A 12,654-nucleotide genomic window follows, 5' to 3' on the forward strand; every position below is an offset into this window, starting at 1 on the left:
GAATTGACGGAATTCCCCCTGAATTAATCTCTGCCATTTGGGATATAGTATCACCACTTATTTTAAACTCGTTTAATTTTGCAATTGAAAACGGAGCCCTACATAGGGACCAAAACACAGCACTGATAACCCTTTTACTTAAAAATGGCAAAGATCCTTTATAATGTGCTAGCTACCGAACTAGTTTAATCACCACTGATGCTAAATTTTTCGCCAAAACTCTAGCTCTTAGACTGAATAAATGCATAGGCAGGATCGTTCACTTTGATCAGTCCGGTTTTCTCAAAGGTCGATTGGCGTCTGATAATATCAGGCGACTATAACACATCATTCATAGATCCAATTCGTCGGCCTCCTCCACAGTCATTTCGCTGAACGCGGAGAAGCCCTTTGATAGAATTGAATGGAGCTTTCTCTGGGCGTTCCTTGAACATGCAGGGGTCGGACAAGGGTTTATTAAAATGGTTAAAACACTCTACAATAGCTGCTCAGCTCGTGTTCTTACTGGCTCCTTAGTGTCTCTATCCTTTGCTCTTGTACTCACCAAGGCAGTCCATTATCGCCTTTGCTTTTTACCTTATTAGTGGAGCCATTGGCTCAAGCAGTACGTCAGTCATCAACTATACAACCCATTATCTGTGTAAATACCTCACACAAAATCTCTCTTTATGCGGACGATATCTTGCTCTATGTTTCTAATATTTCTGAGTCTGTTCCTGAATGTTTAAATCTTTTTAATATATTTGGTACTCTCTCGGGTTACAAAATTAATTGGAATAAATCAGCATTAATGCCCCTTAATGACGCAGCGAGACAGGAATCCAGTAGCTTACCTCCCTTGATCCCCATAGTTAAACAGTTTACATATTTGGGCTTCACTATATCCCCTCCAATTCATCTTATCCAAAAATCTAATTATCAAACTCTCCTGAATAAGATCAAGGAAGCTTTAGATAGGTGGGGTCCCCCTTATGTTTAGCTCTTCATGGAAAAATATCTACTATTAAAATGAATGTACTTCCAAGGGTAAATTTTCTGTTCTCTATGTTACAACTAGCACCACCTGAATGTTTTTTTAAATAACTCAACATGGCTATTTTTTTTTTCTGGACCAAGAAAAAACCCAGAATCTGACTTAAGACAATGCAGCGTAGTGAACTTGATGGAGGTCTTTCATTCCCTGATTTTAAGATATATAATTTAGCCTTCCAAACAAGAACAATCCAAACCTGGGTTAATCCTGATTCTCGGGTTCCATGGCCAGATTTAGAAGTGAATACTACCTATCCGGTTCGCCTACAAGATCTTTTCAGGTGTTTCTAAATGTTCTAATAAAAATGATGGACCAATCGTTGAGTACTCCCTTGAGGTATGTAAAAAGGTTGAGAAAAGTATGGGAGGCCCCTTCTTATACACCAAAATAACAGCATTGTGGCATAATAATTGTCTGCATACTGGTAACAAACATTTTGTCTTTAAAGCCTGGTCTGATTCCGGTATTCATACCTTGAATGACATTTTCTGTAAAAAAGGCATCAAATCGTTTCAGGAATTAAGCTCAGAGTTTTCTTTACCTGGATTTTCTTTTTTTATATATATTTAAGACTGAGGTCAGCCATGAAAGCCTATGGCGTTCCTTGGACCACTTGGACCAGTAGCATACTACCACATCCATTATGGAAGTGGCTGGACCCTAATACTCCCTCTAGTTACACTCCCTTAGTTTCTAAGATCTATATGTGTCAGTTCGCTCTCTTAAGCGCAATACAATACCAATTATGGCACAAAACAGACTACGCCACCCCGGAAAATGGGCCGGGGACCCGTTTGTACATCAAGTGCAAAGCACACAGATACGCGGTGACTGGGTCAGATAACAGACAACAAGGAAACGTTTCAAATTGTTTATTAAATACAGATAAGAAACATACCAAAAGACACAATACAAACACACATTAGAATAAATACGCCAACTATAACACTTATCCGTTTCAGAATTGGGGATTCAGTTCACCCACCCGGTTAACACTGTAACTAGTGCTCTCACCACACAGCACCCAATCACCCCCTGTGAACACAGCAAGCGAGAAGCACACCACCACACCAGAAGACGTGGACGTTGAACTGGCACCCCAACTCTGGGTAAAAGAGAAGAAAGTACAAATTGAGACATAAGCAACCATACACAAACACACACTTTCCACGTAATAGTCTTTTGGTTGAAACCTTATCACATGTGGACAGATGGGATCAGTTGTTTACACACAAAAAAATAAAAGCAACCACTCACTGGCAAACGCTCATTAATAGCTTTCCAACACTGCGTCGCCTGATGATTACAGTATTTTAAAAATACAACCGTCTCAGGTCGGAGTTAGAAATACATGCAAGACATTCCAAAGACAGACAATAACAATTTTACAAACGTAGATACTTTAAATGACAACGTTTCTGCTAAAAGAGCAAATAGAAGTGACAACCCAGTTATTCGCCGCTGTACGCCAGCCCAGAGATCAGCACTGAATTTGTTAGGTTTAGAAAGCGTCACTACGGCCGAAAATGCGCTATTGTTCCGGCCGTCTCAAGACAGATGAGAGATAAGAGAAAATGTTAGTCAGATGATCACAACAAATGCGCTGTTCCAGTAATAGTCACTGAGAAATGGTCGAGGAGTTTCTGGCAAGGGGAAACGCAATCCATTCGGTCATCACTAAGCCCAGCTACTCCCACCAAGCCTGCTGCAACACCTTCCTCGTATCACTATCAAAAAATACAACGCACAACGTTTGTAAATTGAGTTTATGATCTCATTAACCGGACATTCAAATAGGTATGACTTACCGATTGTTGGTGACTCGCACCACCCAGTGTACCCAGTGCAAATTACCGGTTCGCCATGACGGGCGTTAAGCGACGCATCTCCGATACTCCGCAGTCGCACTGTAAATTAAATGGGTCTTAACTTATCCTTCCCAACGCACATTAAAAGTTAAGCAGCTACCAGTAATTCTTACCTCCCAATCCTAAACGCTGCGCGCCCAAATGACGTCACGTCCAGAACCCAGAATGACGCGCTCCCTTAGACGCCATTCTCATCCCTTTTATATCCGCCACGCATACTGAACCCGCCCCTAATCCTTATCATGGTGGATCGCATCACCACATATAATTCAATTATTTTATTGCAATACACTTATATTCCAGCTGTCCACTCCTGGGAAAGGGATGGTTTAGCTAAACCTGACTGGGATGTGGTATGGGCCAGATGTGTCACTGCAACTAAGAACCTGGCTCTTCTTCTTCTTCTTCTTTGTTTTTAACGGCGGTTGGCAACCAGCTTTTGGTGCATTACCGCCCCCTTCTGCTCCGGAGTGTGAATCAGACAATAGGCTTACAATCTAGTTTCTACATAAAAAAAAAAAAAAAAAAAAAAAAAAACACTTTCATTCATTACCCAACACACTTACCCATATCCCTATTTTATCTTCATAACCTATTGAACAAACCAGTTTCCCTTAAGAAAGTTAACAATATCCTAACCTGTGCTCTATCACCTATGCTCAACACTCCTTTTAATGTTAAATCCTGCACCCCTATTTCCCTCAAATTATTCCTCATTGTTACTCTCTGTTCCTCATACCTCCTGCATCTTATAATTATGTGCTCCACTGACTCCTCTTCCTGACACCACTCACACAAGCCTGTCTCGTGTTTTCCTATCATTTTCAGTGATCTGTTTAAAGCACCATGCCCCAGCCTTAACCTTGTCACTACAGTTTCCTCTCTCCTGTGCCCACCACCTAACCTATTTATTTTTACACTCTTTTGAATTTGATATAAATGCCTTCCTTTCTCCTCTCTGTCCCACCTTTCTTGCCAAATTTGGTTAGTTTTTTCCCAGATGATACTTTTGACCTCTGCTTTACTTATTTTAATTTGCATTTCTATATTTCCCTTCTTTAAAGCCCTCTTTGCCAATTCATCCACCTGCTCATTCCCTTTCACCCCTACATGTGCTGGAACCCACATAAATTGTACCTGTCCTCCTTGATTTGTTATTCTTGTTACTGACTGAAGGACTTCATATAATACATCTTGACGGCTAGAGTGAAAAGACCTTAAACTCTCAAGGACTGAGGATGAATCGGTGCATATCAGAACCTTTTCTTGACTTGTTTTTTCCACCCACCTTAACGCAACTAATACTGCCACCATTTCCACTGTATATACTCCTAAAAAATCAGATGTTCTTCTATTAATTCCTATTCCTTTAGCAGGTATTGCCACCCCATATCCTGTCACTCCTGTCTCAGGTTTCTTAGAACCATCTGTATACACATGTACAAATTCTTTATAATCTTTATTTATAAGGTACTTAAATGCATTTACCAAATCTATTTGATCTTTTCCATCATCTTTCCTTTTTAATTCTAACAAATACCAGTCAATATCAGGCCAAACAAGTAACCACGGAGCCACCATTGGATATACTACAGTAGGGCTCATCTTCATATAAAATACTCCAAATTCTCTTGCTACCTCGTTGCCTATTCTACTAAAATTCTCTCCTTTGTAACTTGCATTCTCCCAGGTCTCCTGCAACACTATTTTTGTGGGGTGGAACTCATTATGACCCTGCAAATTAGCCCAATAATTTGTCATCAGCTGCCTCCTTCTAATTGCTAACGGCATTTCTCCCATTTCTACCTGCAGTGCAGGTACTGGTGAAGTTTTAAAAGCACCACTACACACTCTTAATGCCTGTGCCTGGATCCCATCTAGTTTCTTTAATAGAGATTTGGCTGCTGACCCATAAGCTACACTGCCATAATCCAACACAGATCTAATCAATGCCACATATACTGTTTTTAATGCATAACAACTAGCTCCCCATTGCCTACCTGTCAAACATCTCATTACATTAATTACTTTTTTGCATTTTCCTTCTATTTTCTTTATATGATCTACCCATGTTAACCGTGAATCGAAAATAATCCCCAAAAATTTGAAAGTTCCAACCCTTTCTAATTCTTTCCCATACATATTTAACTTCATCCCTTCCTTAATTTGTTTCTTGGTGAAAAAGACTGTTTGAGTTTTTTCTATTGAAAACTTAAACCCCCAATCATATCCCCACTCCACCACCTCATCAATTGCTCCTTGTACTTTCCTGATTGCATGCTCCATATTCCTTCCCCTTTTCCACAACGCCCCATCATCCGCAAACAGTGACCTCCCTATATCCATTGGTACCTTAGTAAAGACATCATCAATCATGATGATAAAAAGTAGTGGGCTAATCACACTGCCTTGAGGTGTTCCATTGCCCACATCGAACTGACTTGATATGTCTGACCCTATTCGTACTTCAATTTTTCTTCCAAACAAAAAATTCTTTATCCAATTAAAAACTCTTCCACCTACACCCATCAAGTGCAACTTTATCAACAATCCTTCCTTCCACATCATGTCATACGCTTTTTCTATATCAAAAAACACTGTAATGACTGATTCCTTATTTGCCTGAGCCTTTCTTATTTCATTTTCTAGTCTTATAACCGAATCCATGGTACTCCTCCCTTTCCTAAAACCACTTTGATAGTTTGCTAGTTTTCCACTTTTTTCTAGTATATATGATAACCTTTCTGTTATCATCCTTTCCATAATTTTGCATACATTTGATGTTAATGCTATTGGTCTATAACTTGTGGGTTTAGAAGGATCCTTGCCGGGTTTCCTTATTGGAATAACTACTGCTTCTTTCCATGCATTCGGTAATCTTCCCTCCTCCCACACTCTGTTATAAAGGTTCAGCAACTTTAAGAGTGCTTCTTTCCCTAGATGTTTTAGCATGACGTAGCATATCTGATCTTTTCCTGGAGATGTTGGTTTAGCTTTATTTATTGCTCTAATCAACTCTGCCATACTAAAAGGTTCATCAATTGTATCATCAGTTTTTTCCCTCCAGTCTAACACACCAGGATACTGATTCATTGTGTTTTCCTTTCTCATTTTGCATACTTCTGACAAGTTATCTGAACTGTGAATTTTTACAAATGTTTTTGCCATTACCTCTGCCTTATCCTTATTGGAGATTGCTGTACCTTCCTCAGTAATTATAACTGGAATTTCCCTTTCCCTCCTTACTCCACCCATCCTTTTTATCATTCCCCAAACCTCACCAACAGGCGTTGTTCTTCCTATTTCATTGCAAAAGTTCCTCCAACTTGCCCTTTTAGCTTGACGCACTGTTCTTCTCACATTAGCCTGTGCCTTTTTATACAGAATCAAATGCTGCATGTTATGGGTGTTTTTAACTAGTTTAAATGCTCTATTCCTGTTTTTAACAGCTTGACGACACTCTTCTGTCCACCATGGTACCAGTTTTTTATTCCTCCTTTGTTTACTCCTTGGAATAGATCCACCTGCTGCCATAATAATTGCTGATGTTATTTGTTTGTTTGTTTCATCTATATTGCCAGAAATGTCTATCTTTGATAATGATTCCTCACTTAATTGCTGGAATTTTACCCAATCTGCTCTTCTAAAACCCCATTTTGGTATTCCTTCACCTGGTCTTATTTCCACTCGCTCTCCCACTGAGCATGATACTGGGTAGTGATCGCTGCCCACTGTAGTATCGCTCCAAACATGCCAGTTACTTATTCCAGCCAAGGGATTAGACACTAATGTAATATCCAATGCCGATTCATTTCCTGTTGTTATGTTTATTCTTGTTCCTCTTCCGTCATTCATACACACCAATTCCTTATCATCCATCAAATCTTCTATTACCCTTCCATTTACATCTGTATGTGAGCCCCCCCATATTTTACTGTGAGCATTAAAATCTGCACACCATATTACTTTGTTTCTATTATTTCCTTGTATCCTTAATAACCTATCTACTTCCAACCTTTTGCAAGGATTATAGTAGTTTATTATAACCACTTCCTCCCCTCTTTCCCACACTACTACCTTAATGTATTCTAAATCCTCTCCCTTTTCCAGTACCCTATATGGAACATCTTGTTTAATAAACGTAGCACATCCTCCTCCTCCCCGTCCCCCATTTTCTCTGTCATTTCTTATCCCTATAAATCCATGAATCACAAACTCTAAATTTGGCTTTAACCAAGTTTCCTGGATACACACTACATCTGGATTTATTTTCCTGTCTTTAATGAAATGTTTGAATTCCTGACCATTGGCCAGTAAACTTCTTGCATTCCATTGTAAGATGATAACCATTAATATTAACCAATACATGGTGCTTCCTGGCTTGACTGATTGGTGAGGTTCTCCCTCACTTCTTCCCACGTCAGTCCCACTAGTCCTAAATGATTTACTGCTGCTTTGACAACCAGCTGTATTTTATCATTTTTTGATTTAACTTCAGCTGTACTGTTTATCACTCCTGCAATAAACGTCACCAAGTCCTTTTTATCCACATAAATCTTGTCACTTGTTCTTTGTTGTTGTTCTTCCACCCCCAACTCTGCTTGTTCTAAAGTGATATTATTGTGTACTCTTGACACTCTTGCTGCTTCTGCATAAGTGATCCTTCTTTCAACTCTTATTTTCTGGATTTTATTTTCCTGTCTCATCACCTCACATCCTCTATAAGCCACATTATGGCTTCCTCCACAATTACAACATTTTGGTTGCACTCCTGCTCCACACTTTCCGTAGTCATGCTCGCCCCCACATCTAGCACATCTCTTCTTCTCTTTACAGTTATTGGCTATGTGTCCAAACCTCTGACAGTTAAAACACCTCAATGGTTTTGGTACATACATTCTCACTGGGTAGCTCATATAACCTAGGTATACCTTTTTTGGCATATTTCCCCCCTCAAATTCAATCAATACCGTTTCACTATCCTTTTTCACTCCTTCTCTTGTAGTTTTTAATCTTTGTGCAATCACTATTTCCCCCCCTTTAAGATGTCTCTTAAGTTCTTCCATTCCTACATTCATTGGTACCCCTGTGATCACTCCTTTGCATCTTCCACCATTTTGTTCTCCCACCCTCCGTGTGTTTATCACTTTCAGTTTTCCAATCTCTTTTACTTTGATTGCTTTCTCAAATTGATCTTCATTTGCACAATTGACCAACAAATTTCCATCATTTAGGACCTTAGCATATAAGATCTCCCCTATCTTACTTGCCAGATGTTTTGTTAATACAAACGGGTTGATTATCTTCATGTTTTCTTGATCTTTTTCATTGAATCTTATTATGACTATAAAATTCTCATGTATTTCCTTCTCATTTCGCTCATGTTCTTCTTCCTCACTTTCCGAATTCTCATCATTTTCATTCCTTATTCTTTTATTCCCTTTTACCTGACTGACTCTCTTTTTTGAAACCTCTCCCTTCAATATTCCCTCATTTCCTTCTTTCTCTTCACTGTAATCCATTTCCGCCCACCTACCTACGTCTGATCCATTCACGAAGCAGTCGTGCTCAACCGCTCCCAAAACAGTATTTCCAATGTTTTTTGAATTTCCCGCTTTCATTCGATTACTATTTCCTCGATCACGTCCTGCTGATGTCGCCGCCATCCTCAAGAACCTGGCTCACCAGATGATTCATTATAAATATCAAGCGTAGCGTTAGTTCTGGCAGGTCACGTTAGTCAAGCTCGCATCAGCTGACTCTCAGCTGATCCACATCTACCTATAGGAATACAATGCCTATCACCGTATACATATATAAGCTTCTTCAGTATAATCAGCAGCTATCGCGTTTCTCAGGAGCTGATTAATTAAATGGCGAAATTCAGCAGGCAAACAACATCATCTCACAAGGAATCGTGCAATCGGGAATTTAGCAAGAGGAATTCGTTCCCCACAAGGATTTCACCTCAGATTCATCTTAAACTTGAACACGAGATTTGCCGCATTGATCATAATGTAGTGTGTCGTCATTGGCTGATTACATGACTGCTTTGATGGCATGCACCTGCGAATGGAGGACAAAGGGGACTTTAAAAAAGAGGTGTGGTGCAACCGAGCGAGGCTGAGGTGGTGACTGGTTGAGAACGTTTTGGCTGTCTCTCGGGGAGAATAGGTCCTCCGGAGATGAAGATAGCTAGTTAGCTAGCTGCCTTTGTTTGAGATAGTTGAGTTGTAGAGGGGGGGAATTAGTGTCACCGACTACCTCAGAATATTTCTCGGTTGACGCCTATGTGCTACCGAGACTCTATGAATGAATGCCCACGTGCTACCGAGGTTCTATGAATGAATGCCCACGTGCTACCGAGACTCTATGAATGCCTTGATGCATACGACGGAGGGATTTTATGAATGAGCTGTAAGTTCCGCACCTGGACGGCAGAGTGACGTCCTCGGCGGGAAGACGGGTTGCTGCTCGCACTACTCACCCCCTACAGATGGGTCTTCTCTGCCCCGCGAGAGGGAAGTGTTTTTAATCTATTCCTACATGAATTGTGTGACTGTGTGTTGTGTAACGGACAGCGGGTTAGAGAGGGAGGTTGGGGAATTTAGAACGGAGGAAACACGCCTTACGTGTGTTCACGGTGTGCTGTGCAGGCTGGGGTGCTATGTTGAGTATTAAACACTGTGTGACGTATTGAGCGTGAAAACTCACTGTGTGAAGTGTTGTGCTTTGCGGAGTTTCCCGTGTTTCTCTTCCCTGGCTGACTCCATACCTTGTCTGTGCCCGTATGAGTTTTAGCCTCTGTATTTGAAATAAAGTGTTCTCTTTGATTAAACCGGCTGGCTGTTCTTTGACCACCGTAGGGCTGTTTTGAGGTTTATTACAATAAGTTGCCTGATTTGGAAGTGACCTCAGTCTGCCTTGCTGCTCGCATCGCTGCATTATTGACACAGGACTCGACGTGATTCATCTCTGGAAGTCTTCACAAAGCTAAGCTAAGTCCTTTTTAATCATAGACAGTAAAAGAAATGGACACAGCGACCCCATTTGTTTCAACGGAGAAAAGTTAAGTCAATTAGAAGCACTCACTTCCCAGTCCCTCCAGGATTTCGCGTTTTTTTTTTGTGTGTGTGATTTTTGCGATCAAAATGACTGATTTTGTGGTGGTAATTTCCAGAAATTTGTGAAAAAATTTGCTATTTTTATATTTTATAATTAGGACATCACATTTACCATAATAGTATTATGTCAGATGCACAATAGTGATTCATGACACAAATCACAAACAAAATGCATAAAGCTTGTTTATTTTGGTCTAATCAAATTCTCATCAAATTAACTTTTAAAACAACCTATGGGCATTTTTTCTACCTGACCTATGTAAATATTAACAGCAGGTGTAGTAATTTATACTGTAGAACTGTGTGTAAATCCTGAGTTGAGGGGTCCTGATCTGCAGAAGGCAACCAGTTCACTTATAGTGTGGCGTTTTGCATGGCATCCCCACTGCGTATAGCAACGCAATACGAAGTGACCGTTCGAAAGGGAACTACTTGGTTACTATCGTAACCTCAGTTCCCTGAGAGGATTTTTTTTTTCCCTGAGAGGAGTATTGCGTAGCTGGCCGCACTATAGTAACCTGCCAAGTTGTCGCTTCAGTCGTTAAACCTGCTACAATGGCGTTTTTCGGGGACTAATATCATAGACAGTAAGAGAATAGGCTAAGGCCGCGCCCCCTTGGCGGGCTCTGACGTGTAATGGCGTGATGCTAGCTCATTGGCGCACACGTCAGAGGCGCCCGCGCCATTGGATGTGCAGTTGCTGCAGCACAGCCAATGAGTGAGCCAGACACTCACTGCTAGCTGTGCAGCTGCAAAATGCGTTTTACATTATAGGCTTCAGACAGTACATCGAGGAAAAGGAGTTTCCCCTTTTCCTGCAACATCTGTTGAAACTTTTGAAACTTTAATTAAACTAGAGATATTTCAATTGGGTGATTATAATTTAATGTTTTGTGAGGTCTTTTTCATTTTTGTGATTATTTTGCGGTTAAATTAGGAATTATGCAGGATCGCAAAAAAATGCGACATTTTGTTGATTTTACGTTGTATTCAACGATCGCGGAATCGCGAAAAACTGGAGGGACTGACTTCCTAATGGCTAACCGTACTGCGCAGACTCAAACTGAGCTTGACGACGTAGATGTGACATGAGCAACCTGTCTGTCTTCTAGTAGCTGTGCCAAGAGAAATCTGAATCATTCCGTTCCGAAATTTGCAGAGACGGAGAGCGTGAGGAGGAGGTGTCCATGAGCTAGGAGCAGGAGAAACTTTTGCTAAGTATTCTGATTAATTATTTTGTCATTTTGCCTCCACGTCCCCCCGATTGCTCGCAAGCTTCTCCTCCTGTCCATACGGTAATTTCTCTACTGTGCGACAGAGAGTCGCGTGGTTATGACGCAATCGTTAGCCTATTTTTACAAAAACTGCTTCAGTTTTTTCCGAAAGATTACTCCCTTGTTTTTAATGCTCATTGCTAAAATCTATCAGGGTTTTGGCAACATGCTTGTTGCTAATGCTATACGTGTAGCTTGGGCTTATCTAACTTAGTCGTTTTCATTAAAATGCTCTTGCTAGGCTTATGTGATCATATTGGCTATGTGCGTACTATGTGTTGTCATAGGCAACGGATCGCGTTGCACATGCTGTGCTTTTAGCACTATGCAGCACAGATTCAAGCAGCTGCTTGATATGAATTAACAATTCATGATACAAACGGAAGGTGTCGCAGTCACAATTCAGTTGAGTCACTTCAGCGTTATTGGACACGCTTGGTCTATCTAGTTCTTGGAAACACGGTGTTCTTAAAGCTACAGTGTATTGTATACCGTGCTTTCATTTTAATGCATTGTTTTTTTTTTAAGGGCTTGCATCTTTATAGGCTGAAATTCAACATGGTGGTATATTTAAGCTGTGTATATTTAAAAAAAAAAAAAATTGAAACACTGCTTGTTCTAAGGCTAGTGGCTATTAAAAACGGCTTGCTTTAAAAGATTTTAGTTGCTATTGAAAACATGGTTCTTTTACTTTTAAGGTTATTTAGCCCAGTCGTTATTTGGAACATGGCTTTGTTTTAGGCTTATACCTGGTGTCATTGTCACATGCTGTGCTAAGCTTTTCAGGCATCAGTAATATGCTGTCATTTCAGCAACATTGCTATCAGTACTGTATGGTGGTTGCTAGTGCAATGTTATCGAATATATGCTTGTTACTTCGGCTTCTAGCATTTTGCGCATACTGTCCTCAGCAACATGCTGTAGTAATCAAGCGTTGTTTATGCTATCTGGTTGCATTGGAAAAATGCCTGTTCTTTATTCTATCTGATTATTGCAACATGCTGTGTTAAAGTTACCACATGCTTGCGGCTAAAGCTATCTAGATATCGGTAACATACTTGTGCAAAATATACAGTACATTCACCGCAGAGGTCTGGTATTCAACACTAACAGCATCGTAGCTTGATGGTCCTGTGAAGGAGTGTGGAATCATGGGAGTCGTCATTTTTACCTCCACAGCCAATGGAATCCATAGGACGGGAGCAGAAATCATGTTAATGAATGAGGAAGCACACTGTATTTCATTGCTTAGCTGCGCACTGCATCTGACTCAGAGCTAGAGTATGCTTCTCCGACCGGACTACACTAGTTTTAATACTAGTTCTATGGTTATACAAACATGCTAGTTGTATCAG

This window comes from Scardinius erythrophthalmus (genome assembly GCF_964197995.2).
Source record: "Scardinius erythrophthalmus genome assembly, chromosome: 2".
NCBI lineage: Eukaryota > Metazoa > Chordata > Actinopteri > Cypriniformes > Leuciscidae > Scardinius > Scardinius erythrophthalmus.